Source organism: Mustela putorius, unplaced genomic scaffold (genome assembly GCF_011764305.1).
Source record: "Mustela putorius furo isolate JIRA1106 unplaced genomic scaffold, ASM1176430v1.1 tig00003859_pilon_pilon_pilon, whole genome shotgun sequence".
NCBI lineage: Eukaryota > Metazoa > Chordata > Mammalia > Carnivora > Mustelidae > Mustela > Mustela putorius.
In genome coordinates this window covers 5,452,782-5,480,307 of record NW_025422011.1, presented here as the reverse complement: position 1 = coordinate 5,480,307, position 27,526 = coordinate 5,452,782, and the positions used below count along the sequence as shown (strand labels likewise).

The 27,526-nt window shown below is 38.7% G+C and overlaps 1 protein-coding gene across 1 annotated transcript in view; it reads right to left on the bottom strand.

The window, feature by feature from the left end:
* The window catches only part of LOC101677814, a 1,019,668-nt gene that overhangs the window by 762,995 nt on the left and 229,147 nt on the right, over nt 1–27,526 (bottom strand). Inside the window, exon 2 of the mRNA XM_045066004.1 lies at nt 18,993–19,179. The gene's annotated coding sequence lies outside the window, so the exon portion shown is untranslated. The remainder of the gene's footprint in view (nt 1–18,992; nt 19,180–27,526) is intronic.

Below are 27,526 nucleotides of genomic sequence, written 5' to 3'. Positions count from 1 at the left end.
TTCTCTAAGGGGTTTGCAGGTGTGATATTATTTCCCAGAAATACTCAAAGAACACTGGACAGCACCTGTTTTAAAGGAAATCTGTAGGGCTCCCCCAAACTCCTTACTTGCAAAATATAGAGTGTTTTTTTTTTTTCCCCCTCCAGATAGAGATGGAATTTCTTTGCATGACATGGGACACTTCCTTTTGTATCATTTGTCCTGATAGGTGCCAAATTCTCAAGTCATCACAAGATGCTCACTGTTCCTAGCCTCCTCTAACTTACTTCTCTGGGTTTATTCTCATCAGACCACGTAAGGAAATGACTTAGTCATTCTAGGTCACAGTTTGCATGAATAAGACGGAGGTAACAATACTCACTTCATGGAAAAACAGTGATACATTACAAGGAAAAAGCTCATTAGATGATGATATATGCCATATATGATGATATATGCCAATGCCTGGCATATATATTAAATGCTCAATAAATAAGAGTTGATATCAGTAACATGGAAATTCACCATCACCTCCACTATCACTAACATCACCTCTGCTGTCATCATCATAAGCTTCTTGAGTTCAAAATTATTCTTTTTTTTTTTTTATCTTACTTAGAGGTAAAAACTTCCTGTGAAAAAAAGTTGGGCAGGATTTAAAATAGTCATTAATTAAAAAATATGTTATTTACTTTTGGGAATTTCTGACAGAAATAATGAAAGAATGGTAACAATTTTTAGCAATAATTAAGTCTACAGGTGTTTGAATTATTCAATGTATACTATTCTCTCATTGTATTATAACCGCTGTCTGATTCCTAGCAATGGAATATGTTCATATACATTGTTCTAAGATTGTCTTCCATTTAAAAAATAAAAATTAATATTGTTGTAAATATGGCAGGTTACCCAGGTTCGAAGCATAATTCTAGGTATAACCGAAAATAATCTTTTGATTTTTCAGGAAGTGAGAAATAAGAAAATATTTAAATATCTATTATGAACAGCCACGTTTTCAGGATTCATAAAATGTCAATAATGCCAATACGCTCTGGACGCAGTGAAGCACCTGCTTCAAGGAAAAGATAATGCAAGCGTTTGAGAATCTAACTACAAATTGGAATCCAAACAAAGAAGGCACCTCCTCTCTGCCAGATGAGCCATGCTGAAAAGAGCATTTAAACAAAAGCTACAAAGCGGATTCATGGGAAATAAAATGTCCAAGTTTGGTCTGCTGGAAGTTTTCACTGCTGCTGATACATTGGTGAGGAGTGTGATTTCATTAAAGCAATAAAAGCCTCAAGAAAACAATCAGGAAACAAACATATAGTACAAACTTCATCTAAGTATAAAGAATAGAAGCAAGTCTCCTGGGAACTCCGTATTTACTCAACTGTTAGTTTTTGGTTTTTCAGTTTTTTTGTTGTTGTTTTATTTTTCACCCCCTCTTCCCAGCCGTCAGTTCAGTATGGAAGAAAATCTAAAACCCAGGTGTTTTAACTACTGTTTTAGACATTTCATTCCTAGACCAAAATTACTCTAAAGGTGTAAGGTACTAGGTGCCTTTCTTTATTGAAGAATTAAGTCTTAAGCAGCTCATTTGACAAACAAATGTTTACTAGTCTGGGTTGCATGTCCTTCCATGGCACTGACTACATAGCAACATCAAAGACAGCACACCCTACTACGATCCATTTCGTAAAAGTATGAGAATTCTCAAAAAATAGTAAATAAAATCAGGTTTGAATACTAAAGCACTTAGTAATTTCCAAAACAGGAAGTTAATAGATGGTTATTCCCGAATCATTCAATGGTTAAATTATGCCTGCAAAGATCTAGGGCTTTTCCATAGTCCTACAATCCTCAGCTTTTGACAGTTTCTCCCTTAATTATCAGGCAGGGAATGTAGCGGCTCTGAGCATTTCATCCTCACCCACCCTCTTCAAAAGCAGGAAAGGATTGGCAGGCCTTGAGTGTGTCCCTTTATCAGGACAAAAATGTTCTCAGATAGTCTCTCGTGTCTCATGGGCTAGAACTAGGTTACCCGCCAACGTCTGGCAGCAAGGGAATAGAGAGCTGACTGGAGAGTTGACAATTTTCAGAACCACACTGGGAAGCAGGCTCTGCTCAGAACAGAGGGGGCTGGAAAAGGCTGGGTGGCCAATAACAGGCTTTATCCTAGGATTCTTCTGGACAAGGCTCGCAAACTACTTGAACTGAACCTTTCTGGTCATTTCCATGTGCAAGACTGTATCATAGGATGTAAAAATGCTTAGGGCTGGCAGGCTATGTTAAGGAGTTTGACTTGGAGTCTAGTTAGTGTAGTGTAGTAGTGACCGTGGGGATAGGTTTGGTGAACATTCACTTTGGCTTTCTGAACATTTTGCTTTAACACCATCCCCATTTTAAAGATGAGTAAACCAAGCCTCTGGGATCAACTCAAGATGGTATGGTCAATAAGCCTAAACTGTCGGGCTTATTTTCATTGTCCTGTTTACTTCTATGAAAATTTATATAGAAAACCATGCTGCCTCTTGTAAGTCTCCAGCTCCTAATTCTACTTTACACTCTTCCTTGGCTTTTCACTTGTAAAATAAGTCATCTGTTCCATCCTTTGACACCTACTTTGCCAATTAGTATGTAAGCTTCATGGTAGTATGGACACTGTCCATCTTGATCTTGTTTACTGTTGTACCTTTAGTTTCTAGAATAATTGTAAGTATTCTAAATACTTTCTGAAGGAAGATATGTATCAATGAATTATTCTGAAGGGTGTCAAAAATCAGAAAATTCCCAGGGAGTGAAAAGACAGTCTTTTTATGGCATAATGAGGTTTTCTACAGGTGTTCAAATCCTATCAATTTGTGCCTGCTTGTTACACCTGACTACCCTGGGATTTAATCTGCTTCTATATTTTCCTTATGATTTGCTTTTGTAGGTTTAGACAGAGATATGTTCTTCTGCAGAATATGGTATGTGTGTATTTTTTTAAACACAATTTCTCTTTTTATTTTACTTTTTTTTTAGGTAGAGGTAACCTACCTAAACCTTTAAAAAAGGATATTTATAATACTAATATCTGCTGGCTTGCTTTACCTGCATCAGAATAGGTAGATATGAAAGATTTCCAGAACAGAGGGCGATCGCCATCCCTTGGGCTCCAAACAATCCTCTTTCCTCCACCATTACCTAGCTTAATTGCGCTGAATTTCCATTCTCTGTGGTCACAATGCTGTCCTCCTAAGTTATCTTCTTTTAAAACACATTATTTCTGGAATTAGCAAATTGTTGCATGATTAACACTCTAATTTGTACACCTGTATTTGTAAATTCCTTCCTAAGTTAACCAAATGACTCAGGAAGAAGAATGCTGGAGACTTCAGCTGAGTAGAGGGTGCACAAAAGAGGGGGTGGGGGGTTGAGGATGAGGAGATGTGATAATGAAAACCAGTGGGAAGTCCAGAATTTCCCTATATGGGATTTATTTAGGGTGGCAATCAGTTGCATCCCTGCTGCAGTTTTTATAGTAAGAGTAAGGTTATCTCTCAATGTGTATGTTAATTTCAGGTGTCCTAGGATGGGGGAAATGGAGGAGATTATGGGGGAGACAAGACTAAAAAGCCCTCTCCCCCTTTCTACAACCCAGCCCCATTAAATCAAACCTTCCCTATTTTAAAATCTACCTCCCGCTAGGCCTGCGTGGTAGGGTGAAAAGTTTAAATGGTTGTAAATACCTGTAAGACAAAGCAAAAGATTCCAAAGATTTGACATGTGTAGAGTAAAAGTCTCTATTTAAAGAAACTGAACAGTAGCTGAAATTAACCAAGAAGGTGCCTCTTGTTTGGAGCCAGTTAGGGAGCTTCTGTTCCCAAAAGCGATCTCAACGTGACATCTAGTGGCGGCTCCGGGTTTACCCCTTCAGGGCCTGACAGAAATACCCAGTCTCTGTGGTATTCAAAACCTTTGTTCCTGGGGGGTCTAACTTCACTTATGTGGGAGGAAAACTTATTTATTTCACTGGAAAAAGATTAATTAGAAAAAATTCTTTAGAAGAAAATGTTCAAGCGTCATTTTGAAGATGGCATCCAATCTTTTTTTTTTTTTCCCCTGATGTATGAATTACCTCTTCTTGAGAAACTATGAGTCTTCCCCACCTTCACAAACCTTGGCCTACTTACAGATTCAAAGAACTGAAGCCCTGTCCCTGGTATTCTAATAATTTTTCTACTTTAAAAATAGATAAATATCTCAGAAGGAGATGATGCATTGGTTTCCTTTGAAAGATTTTAGCATGGACAAATTTTCTTTAAAAAAGGTTAATTATTCCAAAGTGATTATAGGAGGCATATTGGTTTTGTTTGCATATGGGCATTTGTTTTTCGTTTGGGGTTTCTTTTCTTTTTTTTTCTTTCTTTTTTTTTTTTTTTAATTCTAAACTGAGTTTCTTCAAGCACTGGAGATGTTTTTGGTTGCAACACACACACACACACACACACACACACCAGCAAATGTAGCATAGTTTTTGGCCAAAGTGAGGGGAAAGTAGCTTTGGTACTCTGCCTTTTAGAAGCCTCCCTGCTCCATCAGTGGCTGCCTATCATCTTGGGCTACCCCTAGAATTTGTCGATGTCCTCTTGGTTACTCCAACTCTTCTCTGAACGGACAGAGCCTGATGCTTCAATCCCTGTCTACCCTCTTAACTAATCTGATTGCGTCATCACTAACGAACTGATGAGAAGACCTCCAATGCTAAGTTTAGAGGTGAACTGGGCTTGCCCAAACTGGCCATCTGCTAACACTGACTCAACTTTTTCTGTGTGATACATACAGCGACACTGAGGACAACTGCAGGGGATGATTCAGTTTCCCCACCATCTTTGTATCCACCATCCACATAGACTTAGCACTGGCTTCTCAGGTATTAGGGAGTTAATTCTGCTGCACCCTCTCAAGTTAACTATGAGCCTGAAACTAAAGATTTTTGTAATTTCTATGCAAGGATTTCATTTTATTAACCATAATTTACTGAGTGCCTTCTATGTATCAGACATGGCACTAAAACCATTTCACATTTTTTTTTTTTTTTATAAATCCTCAAAGGAGCCTTCAAATAGAGCTGGGTTTTCCCCCCATTTTAGATCTTTGACAACTGAGGCTTAGTGATTTAATGTCTTTCTGCTTGTAAATAACAGTGCTGAGAGATGCTTTTGTCTCCAGTACACTTTTTTTGTACTCTTTAAATGCTTGGGAGTTGGAAATGGAAACTTTGTAGTATAACAACAGTTTCTCTCCCAAACAACTGCTTAACAATAAATGAAATCTCTCAGAGACTTCTGTAAACATATGCACACATAGTTGATAATGCATTAAAGGAATATGAAGTTATAATACTTTGATCCTAAGTCACTGGAAACTCTTGCTTTGAACACTGATCTCTTTTAACAGCTTCTTGGGCTGTGCTCACCATGGAAGGCCTGATTTCTTCGGGGTGGGGGATGGGGTGGGGTGGGGAGGGGGGTGGGGGTGGGGGTGGGGGTGGGGCGGGGAGGTGGTCCTTAAACTCAGCCCCCATCCACTCCTTCCTCTTCTGTCGCTCCTGCCTCCTTGATGCAGCTCAGACAGACACTCGGACAGACAGAATGGATGCCTTACTCTCTATGGCTTTCATTTAGACCATCACACATACTTGAAAACCCCATAACAAAAATCTGAATGGTTTTGAAATAAACCCTTTATTTTTGCAAACCTCATCTATGATGCTAAGGAAAAGATGGTTTCTTTGGTAACCAGGATTCCAACACTATGGGCAGCCATAGATATAGCATTAGAATTAGAAGACTGAAATTCCCCTTGAAAGCAAACAGGAAGCATTTTTTCCCCCCTGAAGCTATTGGTTTTATATGATTAATATATTTTAAATGAAACTGCAAACTTTATCTTGATATGTGTGAGAGTCCCTGTATTCCCACAGACGCAGACTCAGAAACACAGACAACAAAGCTACTGCCATGGAGGGAACAGATTGTAGTGGTTAAATGTAAGTCCTCTGAAGCTGGATTAGTAGTTTAAATGTCAGCTCTACAACTTCATGAGTCATGTCAGACACCACGATTGATCTCTCGGTGCCTCAGTTTCTTTATAATATATGGAAAGCTCTTACAATGGAGCCTGGAGTAAGGAAAATAATCCAAATTGTGGGTAAGGACCAGAAGTGCTGGGAATAGATCTCTGTGCATTTCACTTCACAGCCTACAGGCTGTGGCGAATGTCTTCTAGAGAAGTTACTGACAGGTGATATTTATGAGAAGGAGGAGGCATTTCACCAATTTTTTTTTCCTTTTCTCTCCCTCAATCTCTTTCGCTTTGAGGCAGCAACACACAATTGTTAGATCAGAATAAGTCTTCACATTTTTTTTTCCCTTCAGATGATGGATGGCAAAACTAAAATAGGTCCTCTTGAGATAATGTTTTTGAGTGTCCAGCTGGTGGAGACAGGAAAAGCAATTTCAGTGAGACAAGAGCCTTCAAGAACAGATTTGGAGAGAAAGTATTATCTTGGCCTTCTAGAAATAGAAGTGCCATGATGCAGACTGCAAGGAATGAAGATTATCCACAGAGGCCTTCTGCTGCTCACTAAAAGAAGAAATGATGGAAGGTATAAGGCCAATTTCATCTTGGCCAGCTAGCCTGCTGAAACCAAGACAGGCCTGACGGGGCACCATAGCCTGCGGTGAACACTGATCATCTCGGGTGTGGCAGGATTAGAGCAGAAACAGCCCAAATCCTTACACAGAGGACAACTTCCAACAAGCCTAGCATTAACCTAGAGGACAAGTCTAGAGACTGCCACTGCTTTCCTCATGGGGAAGAGAACATTCTCAGACTCACGGTTTTAATAGAGCTACTCTATTTGCCCTCCTCAGAAGCCTAGTCAAGACTCTATGCCGAATGGCATTATCTAATTGTCAGTAAAATGTTTCCACTCACTGAGTAATTTTTGGTTTTTTATATATATATATTTTTTTACTTTTCCAGCTTTATTGTGACATGATTGACAAAAAGTATATTTAAGATGTACAACACGTTTTAATAGTGCAAAAATACATTGAGCACATTGTATGTGTTTTCATTCTTTCTTCTTCCCTTCCTTTCAACAATATTCATTGAAATCACTATGTGCTAGGTGCTATGAAATCTAATGATCAATTCAGACAAGATCCTTGCCTATGGGTATTGAAGAGGAGAAAAAAAAATCCACAAGTAAACAAATAAGATAATGGTAAAGTACAACCATATATACTAAAAAGATGAGATATGACATGGTTCACCTGGGAGGGCTGCCCACTTTAGAGTAGATGGCAAGAAAAAGACTTTTTGAGGAGACAGCTTTGAGTAGAGATGTGTGGTTGAAAAAGAGGACCAGCCCCTCTTACATCCAAGGTTTTTTTTGGGGACATGAACATGTACAAAGGCCGTGAGGTAGGAAAGACTTTGATATGTTCCAGGAACATTAAAAAAAAAAAAAAAAAGCAAATGTGACTGAAACATATTAACAAGGGTGTGTCTGAGATAAACTTGGAGATACAGGTATGGATAGATTGTCCAGGGCCATAGAGACTCCGGTTGTAAGACCATTTATTATCAAAATAATAGAAAACAAATCCACATATTAAAAACGGGAGTGCCAAAATATAAAAAAGTAACGAAAAAGGGTCGTGCCATGGTTTACTTCATAGTTTCAATTATTTAAACTGCTGCATGGCGATTGCATTGTAAATGGGTAGGAATGGAAGCTTCTACATGGATGGCTGCAATCCTGAGAGAGGTAGGGAGTAATGGGTTAAACTGGCATAAGCATAAGCAATGAAAGTTCATCCCATTTAACTATTACGCCAAAAATACAAAGAAGACCTATGTCTTCACCTTTTCAGGGATGAGTTAACAAAAGCTTCTAGTGACTGCTGCCTAAAATCACTCAGCTTCTCAGTGAGTCAAGACTCAAACCCAGATCAGTGTGGCTCAAAGGCAAGTTTCCATTCTCGTAGGCTTTGGATTTATACCTCTTTAGGAGGTTTGGCAAAGGAACTTAAAGTAAGCTTCAGGGATCCCTAACACTCAGTGATGCTTGCTCTGAACCAGCAGTGTTCTAAGAGTTTCCCATGCATTGGCAAACTTGATTTCCCCAACAATTATGTGAAGTTCAAACTGTTAGCACCCTCATTTTGCAGAGAAGCAATTTGCATCTTAGAGAAGTTAAACTAGTAAATGTCAAAGGCAAAACTTCAAACCAGGTAGGTGAGCTCTGAAGCCATGCATTTAACCACTAAGCAATTTAAGAATAATTGTCCTCTGCTGGCCAGTGTTTCCACATCAAGTGGTATCCTTTAAATATACCCAGGAAAATAGCCACCATTAACCCCTTTTCAAATTGCAATTAAGATAAGGATTTACACAAAACAGAAAAGCTTTTGTGGCAATTTCATCAAAATGCTAAAGATTAGACAGGCAGGGCTTCCCACACACCTCACATGAGAATAAGAGAACATCTCTAAAAGAAAGCGAACAAAAGATTTGTCTTTTAATGGCTCTCAAGTCTCCGAATCAACATTTCTACCAGGTCTGCTTTTTCTCATATCAATGTAGGAGACAGATTGAAATGCCAAACGGAACTGCTCGGTGTTTTGGGAAAAACGGTCTCTCATAAGCAGCCTGAACTCAAAACACATTTGTTAGATATCTTCTGCGAATTTGCAACAAGTTGGGTTTGTAGATTCTTAAAATTAATCACAAAACAATCTCATATCCCAACAGAACAGGAATGACATAAAATGGGCTGCCTTCATTCTCTGCTAGGGCCCCAGGAGTATCCCACAAAGCTCAAAAACCAACTTGAACAGCTAGAACTTTGCTCACAGTTCCCATCCCGCATCTCCACCATGACCTTAACCACTTGCTGTAGAATTACTCTGCCATTTCCACAGGCCCCTTGACTGCCGCAGGTCTCACCACATTAATATGTAAAATTTAGCTAATTTAGGCTTTGCAGGGATACACAGCTGAATCTCTTGCTCCAACTGAGGATCTTAGTGTTTCAGAGAAAAGACAAACAACAGACACCTGAGGTCCTCCTCACCTGACTTATTATTAACGCTAATAATAATTAGGGATTACTTGAGACTTTGCATGTATAGTCTCATAGAATCTCATAACAACGGAGGACAGTATTGTCATTCTTACTTTTCTTAGGAATGTTAAGGTCCCTTAATCAGATTTAGAACCCTGGGTATCTGACTCTAGACATTTATCTATTATATTCCTAAGTATATAGTATAGGATATATAGTATTAAATGTATATTTTCTGAAGTACTAATTAATATGGTGTATAGATTAAAATACAGAGTATATATGCCTAACCATACTGTAATACGCTTAAGATGCCAGCACTAATTTCCCCCTCTTTTTCCCCAGTGGGATTCACAACATGCCATGCAATGTGGATTGGGCCAATAGACTCTACACAGCTTAGTTTCTGGTTTTCAATCCTACATGTAAATTTATAATCACCCTGGGAGATTTTTTTTAAAAGTGCTGATTATGCCCTTTCCTGGCCTGGAGGATTCTGGTTTAACTGCTCTTCCTCAGTCTCTAAATTTCCTCTATCCATCCCTCTGGTGATTATAGAGATTTCAGGGTGGGTTTCGGATATAATTGCTCTGAGCAAATTAATGTAACCCTACTTGTACAGCCTGAATTGTCTCCCCCAAATTCATATATTAAAGCTCTGACCCTCAATATGAGTGGGTTTGGACATAGGCACTTTAAGGACATAATTAAGGTTAAGTAAAAGAGGTCAAAAGGGTGGGGCCCTCATCTGATAGGACTGGTGTCTTTTTAAAAAGAGAAAAAGAGGGGCGCCTGGGTGGCTCAGTGGGTTAAAGCCTCTGCATTCGGCTCATGTCACGATCCCAGGGTCCTCAGATAGAGCCCCACGTCGGGCTCTCTGCTCAACAGGGAACCTGCTTTCCCCTCTCTTTCTCTCTGCCTGCCTCTCTGCTACTTGGGATCTCTGTCTGTCAAATAAATAAATAAAATCTTTAAATAAATAAATAAAAAGAGAAAATAACACCAGTAGTGTGTACACAGGTTAGGAGATCATGTGAGGACACAGCAAGAAAGTGGCCATTGGCAAGCCAAAGAGAAAGGCCTCACCAAAACCCAACCGTGGCACCTTGATCTTAAACTTGGACTTCCCAGTCTCCAGAACTGTGAGAAAATAGATTTCTATTCTTTAAGCTGCCTAGTCTGTTGTGTTATGGCAGCCTGAGCTGACTAATACAAGTGACTGCTGCAGGCCTGGGAAAGGGGTCTAGCATCTGAATGTGAATAGAAAGGCTCTAGGGCCGGCAGCCAGAGGCATTCATCCCTCTTGCCCTTATGGAGGCCAGGCTAGGAATGGAGTGAATAGAGAGGGAAGAAGCTTCAAATACTGGAAAGGAACAGAGCCTCACAGTTTATTTGTATAGTGTTCAACGATCGTGAGGAGGGAGTAGAGGCAAGCTGAGGACAAGACACACACACACACACACACACACTCTCTCTCTCTCTCTCTCTCTCTCTCTCTCTCTCTCCCAGGTGGGATATTACCACATTCCTCAGGCACTTCTGGCTGCCCTAAAGCTAAGGGAAGGAAGAACAAATGGTTAACTTCTAGAGATCACTATCCCACAAGAAAAGTCCCCCTCAGTTTACAAAAGTCTTAGTGATTTACAGGAAAAAAGCATTCTTATCAATAAACCAACTTCCAGAAGGAAACTCCTAACTTTCTTAAAGTTAATGCTTTACTGGAGGGAAAAATCTTAACTTGACAATGGCAAGACCTCCAGTACCCTGTAGGTCCTTTTTAACTTAGGAAAGTTTTTTAAAAACGTCCCTTTTTCCTTACCCCCAACTCTCAAGTATGTAATCAGCCTCTCCCCGCCCTACCCACCGCCCCCCACCCCCTGCCGCCATAACCCCAGTACAGGAGCTCTTTCTGCCACAGGTCCTGTCCCTGTGCTTTAATAAGATCATCATTTTGCACCAAAGATGTCTCGGGAATTCTTTCTTGGCTGTTGACTCTGGTTGCCACCAAACCTACCAACATTCCAAAACCTACATCACTGGGAAGGAGCACTACTGAGAAAAGACAGGATGGAACTCTAAGAATGAGTCTTACAATATCCTTACTTCTTTCTCCATTGCAGGGTAAGGGCAGACTGTGCTCTTCCCTATCACCCCCTACTAGATGCTATGGAGCCCTGCATCTTTCCAATTATTCAGAGACCAACTACTCTTTACTTTGCGTTTGTGTATACTTTAAGATAGGACCAATATATGTGGAGGGAGAGTGAAAGAGACTTATAACTGGTCCTGTACCCTGAACAGTTTTGGAACATTTGAAGACAGAGCATAGTCTATCCACAGCAAAGTTTTCTAATCAAGATTACTTTTGATCTGGGGCTTTTTCCAGTGCCTTGATGAAAGAGTGAATTGCAACCTTTTTAAAAAAGCATCGTGGATTAAATAAAATGTGAAGGTGACTACAGTATTAAGAAATTAATCAAGGGCTGCCAGACAGTGAGGATACAATTTTCACAACAAATGCTACAGCTGAATATCTTCCAGGATCATGATTGTTCTTAGAACGTGCGGTCTAAAATAAAAATGTAAGCTCTCAGATGTATTGCACTGAATTGAAAAAATCTGCTAAGAACTAGGCTTAAGCCTGGGAACTTTAGCTTTCTTCTCTATGAAATAGAGAAAACAAAGTCAACCTCCTATGATTTCTGGAGAAGTGAATGTGTTGACATTCTAGAATCTTCTCAAATAGTGCTAGGATAGGGGCTTCGGAGATGTTACTTGATTTTCTTACTTCCTTTCCTAATTCTCGTTTCTATCCTTTGGTTATTGACAAGTTAATATCATTCTGATACTCCGTTTCTATACATTGTAAATAACATTTTATGGTGACAGATGGCCACTACACTTGGGGTGAGCATTGCCTAACATACAGAGTTGTTCAATCACTATGTTGTACACCTTAAACTAACGTAACATCATGTGTCAATTACACTCAAATAAAAAAAAATAGGGGAAAACATTTGCATAGGATTATGACAGGATATGTATTAAATACTCCATAAAATGGCTTGGTAACATACCAAGTCCTATGACAACATTTGTTCATATTATGTAAAATTATGTAGAGATTTGGGCATTAATCCCCAACTGGGATCTTTCCTCATACAGGTATCTCCCTTTCATAAATAGCTGTGAGGCTGAAGAGATGAAAACTGACAGAGAAAGTGTTAGCCCATTCATTTTAATTTACTTTAAGCATCCATCACTAACCAACAGGTCATAGGACTGTCTGTTTATGTCTACTCCCTGAATCTTCTCTGCCACGTAGTGAACGTGTCACAAACTACAAAGGTTTAGTGCTACAAATTTGGAATGATCACATTACTTCTTTGAGCGGCAAAGTTGCTAGCTCTCAGTTATATAGCATGAAATCATACCAGGCTTTATATGTTAGGGTTGACAGACCCATGCACGTTATAGCAATAAAGTATAGGATGAATACACACTTCTGTACATACGCTCGGTACCTTTCACATTTCTCTTCTCTTTGAATTACTCAAGTGCTCTCCCAAGAGCCCTAATGAAACTAGGCATAAACTGAATTACATTCTTTTAAAACTGGAACAATCACACATCAACTTCCATTAACTCCCTTCCCGGAGATCTAACTGGTGCATATAGCACTGTGAAAGCACATTTTGGCCTCCATTTCTTCCTCTCATTTGTTTATTCTGGAATAAATTTGATTTGATCTCATTAAAATATCCTTAAATGTACTAAATCTTGCATTAGTAGAAAGACACATGAAGCTTTTACACTAACCTCTTGTCCCATGCTCTATCCTGGGCTGCCAGTTTGTGGTCTACTAGTTTGTGAATTAGCTGTCTGCCGCATTTAGGTCGGTGAAGCCTTGAAATCTGTTTTTGATGAGAAAAAAAGGGACCTCCCTCCTTTCCTCCAAGTAAGGAGTATATGAAGGACATCTTCAGTCAGTGTTGGCCATGTCATCATAGGTGTCTACTCCTACTGTGAGTTTTAGTGACAGCAGTGACCCAGGTAAGAGGAGGAGAAGCTCTAGGTTACCAGGCTGCCATGTGGTAAATTACTTCCTGGAGTACATGTCCAAGTCCTAGAAGAAAGACCCACTATACCAGGCATGTGTCCGGGACCACAGACACTCTGCTTGGTTCCCAATAAAAATAAAAAATAAAATCTTATACTAGCGAATAGCTGGCAATCACCTACAATTGAAAAATATATATATTTAATTGTGGTTCATTTAGTTAAAATATATTCTGAAGTTATTAAAAATAAAACAGGTTACAAAGGACATTTAACTTGAAAAGCTTATGATGATAAATTGTTGAGTCATGATTTCGCTTTCATTTCCACCACTCCCAGTTCCTGTTTTTTTTTTTTTAAATTAATGAAGGTGTTACTTTTTCTATAAAAGCCTTATTGAGATGTAATTCCCATACAAAAAGTTGCTCATTTGAAGTGCATAATTCACCTACCTCTTCCTTTTTTATTTTTAGATCCTTAGGGGTGGAAAAAAAAAGTGCACAATCCAGTGGTTTTTAGTATAATCACACAGATGGGCAATAATTATTAATATCTAATTGTAGAACATTCCATCACTTTGAAAAGAAATCCTATCCCATTAGCAATCACCTATCAGTGTCTCTTGCCTCCAGCCATGGCCACCACTAATCTACTTTTTTGTTTCTGTAGATTTACCGGTTTTGGACATACCAGGTAAAAGGAGTAATAGGATACATGGCCATCTGTGTCTACCATTTTACTGCCATCCTGTGTTCACAGTTCACAGTTGAGGCGCCTATCTATACTTGATTCTTTTCCAGTGACAAATAATTCTCTATTGTTCAAAATACAAGGCTTTGTTTTTATTTTTAATTTATTATCAGTTGATATATATATTTGGGTTGTTTCCATTTTAGGGTTATCACGAATAATATTACTATGAGCATTCATGTTCAAGTTTTTGGTGGACACATGTTCAGTTGTCTTAGGTATATACCTTTAAGAATTTCTTAAGAATTCCTGGATCATATGGCAACTATTTTAACATTGAACATTGAACTATGTTTAGCATTTTAACATAAAACAGCTTTACAAAGGCAGTACTATTTCACATTCCCATTATGACATTGAAAAAACAAAAACCAAAAAAACTCAAACAAAATAACTTTAGACTACTTAATTTTAGCACACTGTAACTATGGAGGCTACAGAATTTTTTTTTTTTTTTTTTGCCTTTTTAAAGTTCTGATCTATACTACGGCCATCTTACTGCAGCAAGATTTAGCCCCTGCAATTTTTCATTCTAAAAGATTATCTCTATTCATTGCCATTATGAATGTAAGCAAACCTGGAGACCAGAGAGAGAGAATTAAAACATTACAGACCATTCAGGATGCAGAGAAAATAGAGTAGTAAAGGTAGATGAGTAAACTACCCAGTAAGCAATCAAAATTAACTTTGCTTTTTTACATCAAGGAGAAAAAAATGACACTGAGATAAACAACTTGGAGATGAGTAAATTGAAATCAGTAAACTCCCAAATTAGGAGGTGAAAAATAGGTTTTGGGATTAAAAAATGCTGTTTTTCCCTTTAAAGACATTCTTTGCACAAATAGAAGCAGGTAGAAATTGAAAACAAATTTCACTAAATGCCAGTGCTTCCAACAGCCCAGTGTGTGAAAATCCAGCTGTTCTTTTCTACTTCATACATTAGCAGTGATAATGGCAAAGACGATGCCTTCCTTATTTGCTGACAGTTGTGTTGATGATGCAGGAGGCAAAATAGCATTTCTCTTCTGGGCAATGTTAATTATGGAGTGCTGACAGGAGTTCAAAAATAAATCCCAACCCTTCCAGTCAATGCCCCATATCAATATAATATGAGAAATGCGTAACCCACTGACAGGCTTGAGGGAAGGGTACATTCTGCCTGCTGCCTCCTCTTTTTCAAGAAATAAGATTCATGGTAGATTTAAAAACCAGTAAGAATAAGAGGTTATATCAGAATAGCAATTTACAGATATATCTATTATCTACCTTTTATATTTATATTGCTCATTTAAGTCTTTGAAGCAGAAAGAAAATGTAACCTAATGCTTTTTTTCCCCCCCCACCAAGTGATAAAACAGAGTCTAAGAAATTAAGTGGCACAGGAAATGAGTAAAAGAAAGAGGATTTTTTATCCCAGGCTTCTGTATTTTCATCTAATTCTAGAACTTTTTTGTCTTTCAGAACGAATTTCTGGGCACAGTCCAGCAATTCTCAAGTTATTTATGTGGACAATGAGTCAGATTTTTTTGCAGTTTGGGCCCAATGATGAATTGTGTGTGACCACACCACAAAGTTTTTTGGCCATGCGCACTTCTTGCTGGAAATATGTTAATGATGCTGACCTACAATATTTAGAACATTTGAAATTTATTACCAGCATGATCATTGTCAAAAATACAAGGGAGATTTAATAAGCATTTCTTAACCTCTACGGTAGTTTTTACTACAGTGCCTTAAGTTAAGTATTATGATCCTCATCTTTTGAAGCAAGAAAGTAATAGTAGCAAGGGTTAGCCAGGTCAACTAACTAACAGAAGAAATGCTCATGGTTCAAACATAAGTTTGATCTCAAAGCCCCACACTTTTATAACGTGCTTGAGAAAATGCAGTTTAGCTTTAAAAAGGTGTTGTTCCTTTGAACCAGTGATTTCACATCTAGGACTGTATCCTAAGAAAATCAAGGGTGTATACTATGATTTAGTCCTAAGAGTCTTTGTATCAGTGGTGTTTACAGTTGCCAAAAAATGTAAGTAGCCTAAAAAGGGCTCAGTTAAACTGTGTTCTATCCACATCCTGGAATAGTATGCAACCATTAAAAAATTTGTAACAGAAAATTATTTATTTTAATTTAATTAATTAATTTAATTTAATTATTTATTTATTGGAAAAAGAGTAAGATAACATATACTCTTTTTGGTAAATTCCACTTAGCCTGCAGAATTCAGTTAGGTATTACTTCTTCGGTGGAGTGTGTCTTCAGCCCGTTTCTTATTCCAAATAATATTAGGCTGACTCTCTTCTGTGTTCCAGTAAGTCTACGCATATGGTGAATGGTAGTATGCTGACTTATCTGGGTATCTGTCTCTCCTTATAGGTTATGACTTCCTCAAGGCCACAGAAAGAGTTTATACCTTCATTATTATCCCCCTCATATCTAATTCACTGATTCACAATTAATAGGAGGTAGTCAATAAACATTCACTGAAAGAATACATGAGTGATGCTTCAGCAGTGTGTCCAACCTATCCCATGTTAAGGATCGGGTACAAAATAAGGTTGGATGGCTTACTAGGGAAAACTGTCATGCTTACTAACAACAAGAGGAGAAAGAACCTGAAGTTGAGTTGCCCTTGACCTTATCCTGCTGTCTGAAAGCAGAAAGGGGTTACAGTCTCTGCACACGTGTAACCCATTCACTTCATGGCATGGTCTAGCCATGCCCTGACCACAATAGTCTGACAATAAACTGAGACAATGTGGGCGTTTTAATGTGATGTGAACACACTTCTATAGGATACATTAAAAGATTTCCCTAAATACATCTCTCTAAAGTAGCTTTAAAATTTTTTTTGTAGATTTTGTCTAGATATCTATTTTATGAGGATAGAGGTCTTTAACATTTTTTACAAAAAGACCACTAGATCTAAAAAGTTTAAATTTCCATATTGTTTTTGCCATATTGTTTTGCTGAATTTCATTTGTTAAGTCAAGATTTTTGTTTTTGTTTTCACTTTGAGACTGGGGTGAGCTTTTAACAAAGCCCATTAAAATATAGTTAATGAGAGGATTTGTTCATTATTCTTTTCTGTAGACATTACAGTAGAGCAGAAATGCTTCCAACAAGATTACAAAAATTCTTCTGGGAATGAGAAAAGAAAGTTGCTATTTGGAGTTCACTGGGGATGAAGATCCCTTTCACCCTTGGCATCTCTACAGTCAGTATTTTCAAATTATCTAAAGAAAGTCAGAGAAAGGGTCATCGGGAACAAAGTTAAATGGATAAGGGCCAGGAAAAGAGAAAAAAAAAAACACCAAAGCAAATTTACAGAAGTCAAAACAGAAAATTGCCTTCAACTAATACTTAAGAAAACTTTACATCTTGAATCTCAGTTGGGTATATGCGTGCTTTGACGTAAAGGTGTAGCCAGATTTAGAACCATGACATTTTTCATTGCCTGAAGGAGTTTCTCTTTGCCATAGTATTGTTGCCCAGCAGAACCATCACATAGTATGGCTTAATATTCTGCCTCTAAGATTAGACGGGGAATGTTGGCAGGGGAAAACATCAAACGGCTGCCCTCACTTTGTCCATTCCATACCCTGCTGAGCTGGGATTACATGTAGAGCTATGAGATTCAGTTCCTCCCTGTTGAGGGTTCCTGTTTGGTTTTGTTTCTGTGCAGGGGAGGAGGTTATATAGACCAAAAAATGGATGACCACCAGAAAAGAGTAAACTTTCCAAAACATGAACCACGCTCCCCCACACACTTCTGTAAATCTGAAAGTACATGTAATCACAAGATTTTTTTTTTTTTTAAATGACTTTGGTAATATTGACCCTTCCCCCTGAAAACCAAATGATTTGGATGTGGTAAATAAGGAAAGATGATCACTTCCCATCTCATTATATTCACACATAAAGAAGTCTTGGCATGAAAAATCCTTCCCTTCACCTCTACCTTTTGAATATATATAACTAAAAGCAATACCTTCGTATCCCAAGAAAATGCAGATGATTCAATAATCAATTTTCATAGCAAAGAGTCATCATTCCTTTCCTACTCCAAGAATATTCATGGAGTGACAACTTTGCTCTAACTAGTATCTATGTATGGGGTATATACAGCAATTAACAAAACAGATCACAGCCCTGACTTCATGAACCTCTTATTTGGTAGTAAAGATGTTTTCACTATTGAACTGCTGACAATTTCTTGTAGCTCAAGACATTTCATATTTATCAAGTTTATAAATGTATAAAGTTAAACTGAGGAATACTGGAAATTAGATACTGAGACATATGCAAATAAAATTCAATGTAACAAAGTAACTCTGTAACTATATAAGCTAAATGACACAGATATAAACCCTTAAACTCTAGTTTAAAATCTCCTAAACATACCCACTCATAGCACAGAAGTCACAAACTTTGTATCTGGACTCATCATCTCCTCTAAGAAACTCTCCTGTCCTCATTCATCCTCACACAAATTCCAGGGACCGAGCCTATTAAGTTCATGGTCAACAACATATCCTCTTAAAGTGACTCACAGCCAAATTAAATTTCACATTCTAATTGAGTGTAAAGTACCAGAATGGTGAGTTATAAGGGCTAGACATAGGTGAATACTACATAAATATTTCACATGGTCCTCTAGAAACAGGAGACAAAAATATATGGCCGGAAACGTATACACTGTCAAAGGTGATGTTGCTTGAAACACACATATAGATAGTTATATCAAGTTCTTCTCACACATTATTTAAGACTGGGAAAACTCTTGAATAAAAGTTCTACCACTTCATGGCTGGGTGAAAGCTAAGGATTAATTTTCCTAACCCTGCCTGGTGAACTCTCAGTTAGAAATGCTGACATAGCAGATTTGGGCTGGAAGCTACAATTTTGCTACAACTGTATCCAAAGTTTGGGACCTCAGTTCCAAATCATTCTAAAGGAAGGGCTGGTTTTTCCCCCCACCATGCAGCTAATGAGCACCACAATGCAACACGGGGACCCCTTCCGCATCTTATGTCAGGCGTTCCAGTTCCCTGGGCAACCGTCATGGAGAAGATCGCTCACCTGCTACTGCTCTGTCTCTGTAAGTTTTCCCCTCAATGAAAGTCTGGTCCCGGCTTCCGTGTGTGCTTTCAGCTCATTCACTTGTGATTACTCGATATTAGATGCTTGTGGACAAGTTAATTCTCTGTGAGCTTCAGTATCCTCTGCATCAAATAGGGATAATGACAGTAAACACTTCATTTGGTTTCTGTAAGGATTAAATGAGATAATCTATGTCAAGTGTTTATCACCGCACCCGCACACAGTGATCATCCAAAAATGCTAGCTATTATTAAAAAGTAGGATTTAATTCCAGGGGATTTTTAGTACAAATAAGGAGATCGTATCACATCTTAAAAGGAACTACAAAATAAACTTGAGAGCTTTTAAGAAGAGACATAGAGAGCCCTCATTCTGTAATCAGTGACTCTGTTGCCAAGATGATAGAATTATTTGATGACGGAGTTAGGTCTGAGTTCCAGGTCAGGGATATTTATCATGTAGAAGACACAAAGCAGACACCTGCTTAGTCCCTAGACACCTTTCAAAAAAGGAGAATGGAGAGGCGGGGTGTGAAGGAAAGAGAGCCCAGTGACGGCTCGGCCTTCCTACACAATTATTCATTTATTCACTCATCTAAGCACCATCTCCTTATTCAGCAGTTCCATATTACGATACACGGTGCTAAGCACCACGGTGAAGTAAGAGGTCAAATCAGGCAAACGCTGAGAAGAATTCACTTGTCTAAAACTTATGCCACGCATGCCAGTCTCCAAAGGAGGCTCTGGCCCCCTGCAGACCACATGGAAGTCAGCTAGAGCAGAGTGTTTAAGCAATTAAGCAATCAATTCTGGTAAAATGCCGAGGTAGCAAATTCGGTCATGGTCAAATATGTCAAAGAGCTGGAACTCGAAGGCTTACACACCAGCATACTGATCCTGTCAGAGAAGAGGCTTATGTTCTCACAACTATGGCTGTCCAATTTGGCAGAAAAGGACTTGGATCTAGGACTGTGCTAACACAGTTGATGGATTCTAGCTCTTAATCATGCCACGGGAGGAGCTACTACTTCCCTAATTAGTTTCACAAAAGCCTCCTGAAGTGCGATGGTTTGGATTTGCGAGGTCCTTGTACACCGCCCCCAAAGTACAGGGGGAAACTGGAGAGCACAGACCCCCACCATGTGGGCTTCCTGGTGTTTTGTCCTGGTTTGATCAACACACTTGTTATTCTTTAAAATATTTTATTTATTTATTTGACAGAGATCACAAGTAGGCAGAGAGGCAGGCAGAGAGAGAGAGAGAGAGAGAGAGAGAGAATGGAAGGAGGAAGCAGGCTCCCCGCTGAGCAGAGAGTCTGATGCGGGGCTTGATCTCAGGACCCTGAGATCATGACCTGAGCCGAAGGCAGAGGCTTAACCCACCGAGCCATCCAGGCACCCCCATACTTGTTATTCTTAAGAAACTCATCATGTAAAAGAGAATGAGACTTCTAAGTGTATTATTAAACTAATAAAATTAATAGAATGAGAGGCTATGGGGGAAAAGTACATGCCATGTCAAGGGGAGATCATCCATTTCCTTAACTGATACATTCAGCTCTCTTGGAAAGGCTGGAGAGAAGCCAATCCTAAATCTCAGATCACTTCCCTCCCCACGAGAAGGAGAATGCCTCTCTTGGGTAAGATTAGTGCACCTGTACCATCCACTTTTGAAAGGTAAGAGGCAGTTTCTATTCCTACATGTAATTAACTGGCTCTGTAACTATACATTCTCACCATGTACCTCAGGAGTCAGTTTTAGGGGGGATGACAGCACTCTGTTCTGGCCTTTTATACAAAGTGTATTTCTCGGTACAGCTTTATGGATAACGACATTGATATTTGAATGTCTGAAGAAGTCAAAACTTCCTTGTCTACCTTTTAACAGGTAAGAACTTGAAAGAGACATTTAATTCAATGTCTCTTTTAAATTTCATTTATTTTAAAAAATTCATACCTGAATTTGAATCCTAGTTGATAGCAGGAAGATTGAATTCAATCTTGAAGTGTCAGCTGTACTCCTTACCTTACCCCAAGGCCATCTCTCTCTCATTGGGTTGTGTAAGCATTAACTGAGGTGACTTACAATAAGTAGTCCTAATTCTGCTTGTGTGATAGGGGTAAAGAGAAGATACAAAGAGAAGTCTGGACAAAGAGCCTTGAAAGATTAAGGGATGGGGCGGGGGTGGAGTCTTGATATTGGAAACTTCATTTTTATTTTTTCGGTTACTTTAAATACAGGAAATATTAAAAAAATTTAGCAGAGGACTAAAAATATTTTTTGAAAACTTCTTTCAAATTTTGACACCACCATTTTGAACCAAGAGCTTAAGTATTACAGCAACAGCAGAGGAGAACATTTAATAAACCACTGTGGACGTAAAAACCTGAGTCCAAGCCACTCCCCGTCAGAGGACATTGTTCTCCATGTGTCATTTAAAATGCAATTCCCTTCGAATGGGCTCAGAGCAGTTCTATTACCAGACATGACTGTTTTTACTACTAGCAGTGGTTTAATGATTTTATGTCATCACAATAATAGAAACATGACATTCAACTGTGACTACAGCTTGTATGAGTCTATTTTTGGAAAGGTGATTTTGTAGAGGACATGAAAATGTGGAGTCTTGGTTCCTGTTTATTTCCCAGAAGGATTAGCCAGTAACTTCCACACATCATCCCTTCTGTGGAACTTTCGTGACTTTCTGAAATGAGTGGTGATTTGAAGTTTCTAGCAGTGATCGTTCACATACAAAAAACCCTTCTTGAGAGAAGGCTTGGGCCTGAATCCAATTTTTCCATCACACAAAATAGCCCTCATGGAGTATTTAGTGGCCTGAGTCCTCACCCTTGATAGGCAAGAAGCGCACAACAAAATAACAAAAACTATACATTCTTTCTCAGTGGAGGGCGCTGTGTCATACCTTTCACAGACAAATTGAAAGCGTTCTAAACTCCCTCAATGCTCTGCACTCACATGTGAACACCATTAGTAGCACTCACATTCAACTAACTCCCTTCTCATCTCGGAACAGGTACTGCTCTCTTGCTTCAAGCCAAGATGGAAAACCATCTGTGTTCATGAATCCCAACTCCTCCTGCCCCTTCTAAGACCTTGACCCATCAGTGTCCTGCCTTTGCTCCTCTTTTCTCACCTTGCCCCCTTCCACTGGATTTCCCCTTTCAGGCTGTTAACACGCCAAAATCCTTACCACTATCACACACACACACACACACACACACACACACACACACACACCCTCTATCTACCTCTCGTCACTGACCTATTTTCCTCTACAACCAAATGTGAAATAATTCACATTTGCAGTCTCCCATTTTTAAACCTGTTTTTTCTCTTGCTTCTACAAATGAGTACCTGAGTTTTCCTTGCTTCCTTGTTTTAAACCATATGCTGCAAGCCTTTTCTTCTCCAGTCCTCTCCCCTCTTCAACGCGCGCCCGCAATCTTCTGTTCTTACTAATCCCCACAAACTGCTCAGGTAAACATCACCAATGACCTTGTAAGAGTTCATCCCAATGGTCAATATCCGTTATTTCGACATTTACCTTAGGTGTGAAACAGACAATACTTCCTTTCTCTATTTAAAAACTCTCCTCTCCTTTGGTTTCAGGCTGTCATTGTCTCTTTAGTCCCACGAGTTACCATTCATTGGATGCCTATTTTCTCCAAGTACCGTGCCACACACTTTACATTGTGGAAACAACCCCGGAAGGTACAGAATATTGTATTCTTGTACACATTTAGAAATTTAGCAAGTGACACCTAAGGAAATGGAGTAACTTCACCCAAGTTACACAGTAAGTAACATGAGGCAAAAACAGTTTTATCCAACACCCATGCACATTTTTTTAAAACACTTGTTAATATAATTAAGTCATTAAGTTTTATCCAACACCCATGTACCTTTTTTAAAACACCTGTTAATTAAGTAACTAAGTAAAAAACGATAATAAAGAAATGCACAAGATAGTTTGTCATCTAACATTATTTTGCTTGATAGGATTAATTTTTTTCCAGAACCCATAGGAAAAATAGAAGCCTACTTTGCAATCCTCCCCAATTTTACTCTTTCCTTCCAGAGAAAAACATTATCCTCTGGTTCATCTGTATCCTTTATGTCCACATTTGTAATCCTATTCGATTCACATAGTTTTCTTTATTCCATTCCTCCTTCTCCTTTTATCTAGATGTTACATATTCTTTTTCTTTTCTGTTGATGTTCCCTCATAAAACTTAAACACATACGCATAAGTTTACTGATAATCAGTATGTCTAATCTCCTCTCGGATAGGATTCACACTAACCTTCTTCCTCTAACCTATCCCCACTGTCTTGTTTGTGCCTTGTAAAATACCTTGTCTTAAGTGACCAAGGACTTAGTAATAATATCATCCACTCATCCATCTATCCAACGGTCCACATTATTTTTACAGTCCAAGTTAGCTTCCATTCACCAACATGTTTATGCAAGTATTCCCTTACCATCCCATCCTGACTTTCGGTGGAGGGGATTTAATTGCTTCTTACTGATTTTCATTCTGTAATAGCTTGTGTTTTTTTTTTTTTTCTTTTCAGTGAGACTACATTCTTAATTCTCACAGTATTTTTATAAGAATTTTTTTTTATTTAAATCCACTCCTGAATTATAGTTTGGTTGAGTGTAGAATTCTATCTTAACAATTACTTTTCATCTACTCTTTGAGGTTATCCTTCTACTATTTTTATTTTTTTGGCCCCCCAGGACTGTGGAACAGCTTCTGTAATTCTAATCTTCATCCCTTTGACTGAAATAGATATTTCATCTTTGATTGCCTCCAAGATTTTTTGTTTGTGTTCGTTCTGAGGTTTCATTGCAATACATCTAGGTGTACATTTGTTTTTAATCATCCTGTCTAGGGTGTGGACGCTCCATCATCCTGAAGATTGGTATCCTTTTTTTTTTTTTTCAGTCCAGGAAAATACCGAGTCATCACATCTTTCATTTCTACTCTCCTCTTCTGGAAATTCCCTTGTCTGTTTTCCATAGTGTGTTATCTTATTTTCTTCTCATCTTTGTACCTATGCGCATGTCTCACTAATTTAATCAACTCTATTTCCAAGTTACTAATGCTTATTTACACTCACCTACATCTTTACCAATGTGTTTGCTCACAGTCTGCAAATCATGCAGCTCAAATGCTCCACAGCTCAAGATTGGGGTCCTTTTCTGGGTCTGACGTCTGTGCTTATTTTTTCTTTTTCTCTATTGAAGCTTTTACACACGCATTTTCATGTCTCTTCCAGATAGTTCCATTATCTCTAGTTCTAGGTTCTGAATTCTGCTTGTTGTATTCTCTGTCTCTATTTTGAATTTCCATAGGGGACTTTAGTATTTTGCTCTGAAGTCATTTTCCTGGAGGTTTTTATGAACTGCGTTGTCTCCTCAACCTCCATATGCTAAAACCCTAAACCCACAATATGACAGTATTTAGAGATGGGGTCTTTAAAGAGATAATTAAGGTTAAATGGGGTCACAGAATTGGGGCTCTAATCCAATGGAACTGGTGTCCTTATAGGAAGAGATACCAAGAATAAGTGTGCAGTAGAAACCTCACGTGAGGCCACAGAGAAAAGCTGGTCATCTGTAAGCCAAGAAGAGAGGCCTTAGAAGAAACCAGCCCTGCCAACTCCTTGATCTGGGCTGCCAGACCCCAGAAGTGCTAGAAAACAAATGTGGTTTAGGCTGCTGAGGCTGTGGCATTTTGTTACGGAAGCCTGCGCAGACGGACACAGCCCTATGTCAGGAGCCCCCGTTTGCAGCAACCCCCAGTCTGCCCTCCTTTGTTTGGTCCTTGGCTTCACGGAGTTTAGATTAGGATTTTTGTTAGTTTCTCAACTTGCCATTCTTACACCGCATGAGCAATAGACATTTGGAACTCTGAGTTTGCCTAGAGCTCTTTCATATCGCCAGTGTCCCCCAAATGACTCATTTTCACTATGGCTAGTGGTCAGAATTTTCATAGTCCTACTTTCAAGGACGTAGCAGAATAACTTCTTGCCTCCAAGTTTTTGAGGGTCCTTGTGTATGGACCCTGCATCCTGGGCTCCACTCTGAAGGTCTTAAAGTGCCAGACACATCACTTAAGGTTTGTTTCCCAGTTCTGGTAACTCTGGGAGAACGTAGACCTCTGATTATTGCTATTACCTTGAATTTCTGTCTTCCCTCTGGAATCTAAATACGCCTCTTTCTTGATTTTTTACTCTGGTTAAGTATCTCAGCACTACTTCCTTTATGATTTAGTTGACTTGGGGTGGAAAGGGAATTCTTCTGCATCCGCTTAATTTTTACAAAATCACCCAATATCCTTATGTTCTTCCTACCTCATTACGCCACCTTGTTTGTTCCCATGATACCTCTGACCACTTATTATGGCATGCAAAAGTTCTTTTCTCTTTCTCTGCTTGATAATTAAGTATTGCCATTTTCAGAGGATCAGTCTTCTCTTCTGATGATCTCCTTGAGCAAACTAGTCTACGCTAGTGTTACAAATAGCTCTTTTAAAAAAATGTTCTGGTTTGATAGCTCAACTCCCACATTCAGTGGAGAGACACATTCCATTCATTCTTCCTTAGCATCAGCATGACACAGCAGCTGCCATCAACCCCACTCCTAGTGAGACAGACCAACCTCTCAGAACTTTTAACTTGCACTTTAATTGACATCCAAGCCTCTAACCATTTTTGTTTTCATATAGCTTTCTCTCAGCTTCCAGAGGTATTTTTCCTCTATTTAAAACAAATGAACAGGGGCACCTGGGTGGCTCAGTGGGTTAAAGCCTCTACCTTTGGCTCAGGTCATGATCCCAGGGTCCTGGGATCAAGCCCCGCATGGGGTGTTCTGCTCAGCAGGGAGCCTGCTTCCTCCTTTCTCTCTGCCTGCCTCTCTGCCTACTTGTGATCTCTCTCTGTCAAATAAATAAATAAAATCTTTTAAAAAATTAAAATAAAACAAATGAACAACCAAAACTAATCAACAGACTTTTATCCTGTGGATCTTTCCAGTAAATTTCTTTTGCCTATAGGATAACATCTAAACTCTTCAGCTTGCAAAGCTGAATCCTGATCATTGAGCCTTTGACTGCAGGTCTAGACTTACTCCCCGTGGGATTCCATTACACTACTTTGAATTCCAGCTTCACTAAGGCATTTGTAATGTTTCATTGCCATAACTTTGCTCAAGCTATTTCTCCCCCTGAATTACCTTGGCCCCTTCTCACCTGGCCCCTCACACCTCCTTCAGTTCAAAATCATTTTCTCAAGCCTTTCAGTCTTTTCCAGGGAAAGTTGACAACATCCCCCTTTTTACCTCTGCTGTGGATAGTTATTCTTGGTACTTACAATCTTAATTCCATTGATAGAATAACATGCCTGCCTCCTACTCTGAGATTATGAGATCTTTTAAGACAGAGTCTCTCAACCTCAGCAATATTGAAGTATTAGACCAGATAACTGTTTGTTGTGTGGGCTGTCCTGTGCCGTGCAGGGTATCAGGTAGCTTCCCTGACCTATAAACAGCAGTTATTAGTCCAACCCACGCCTCATCAGAAATGACAACCAAAACTGTTTCCCAGTATTGTCAAACGTCACCAGGAGGTGGGGACACACAATCATCTCTGGCTGAGAACCACTGCTTTAAGATAGGAACTGTATTTCAAAAGTCCTATGTCCAAGGCCACCACCTGCATTCTGAAATATTAGCTGACTGAATGAGTGCATAAGGAATAAAGAAGATTGTTATCAACAGTGTGTGTGGATGTATGTATCCACATGCACAAATATAGCACGTGCATATGTAGAGAGAGATACTTGAGATCTTCTCATTTCCTATGTTAGTGTAAGTTATACTTTAGCTAAAACACATGAAATATTTGACTTGTGAATTACTTTTGGTAATTTCAGAGAGCTCAAGTTTAAATAATATTAAAAGGACATGAGATTGAGTATATGTATGTATGTCACAGTGAAGGCCCAAATGCCAACTAAGATACACAGTCAAGTAAGAACAATTAGCAATTTTGTGAATTGGCTGCCAGTTCAAATTTATTTTGCCAAGGCTAATGTTTAGTTAAGTCAATTTCTGCCAATTATAAGAGCCTTCATTGCAGGAGCTTGTGTTTGAATTTCAACAACTCTGCATTTAACCTGAAGCAAATATAATCTCCTGGGCAATTGTCAAAACAAGAGACTGTTGACAATGAGTCCCGGAAATAAAAGCCAAAGAAAAGAAAAATCATACTTCTTAACTGTTCTTCCTTTAGACTTTAACTAATACCTAGAGCATATTCAAAATGTGCTAAATATTTGAAGCAAATAAAAAATATTTTCAAAATCTTTTTACTCCTACTTAAAGAAATAATTTCTGTAAGTAACGTAAGGAATTGGAATCAAAAGGTTAAGAATGTCCAAGTGAAAAGGCATTCTTCTCATTTGGAAAAATATCAAAGAATCATATAAA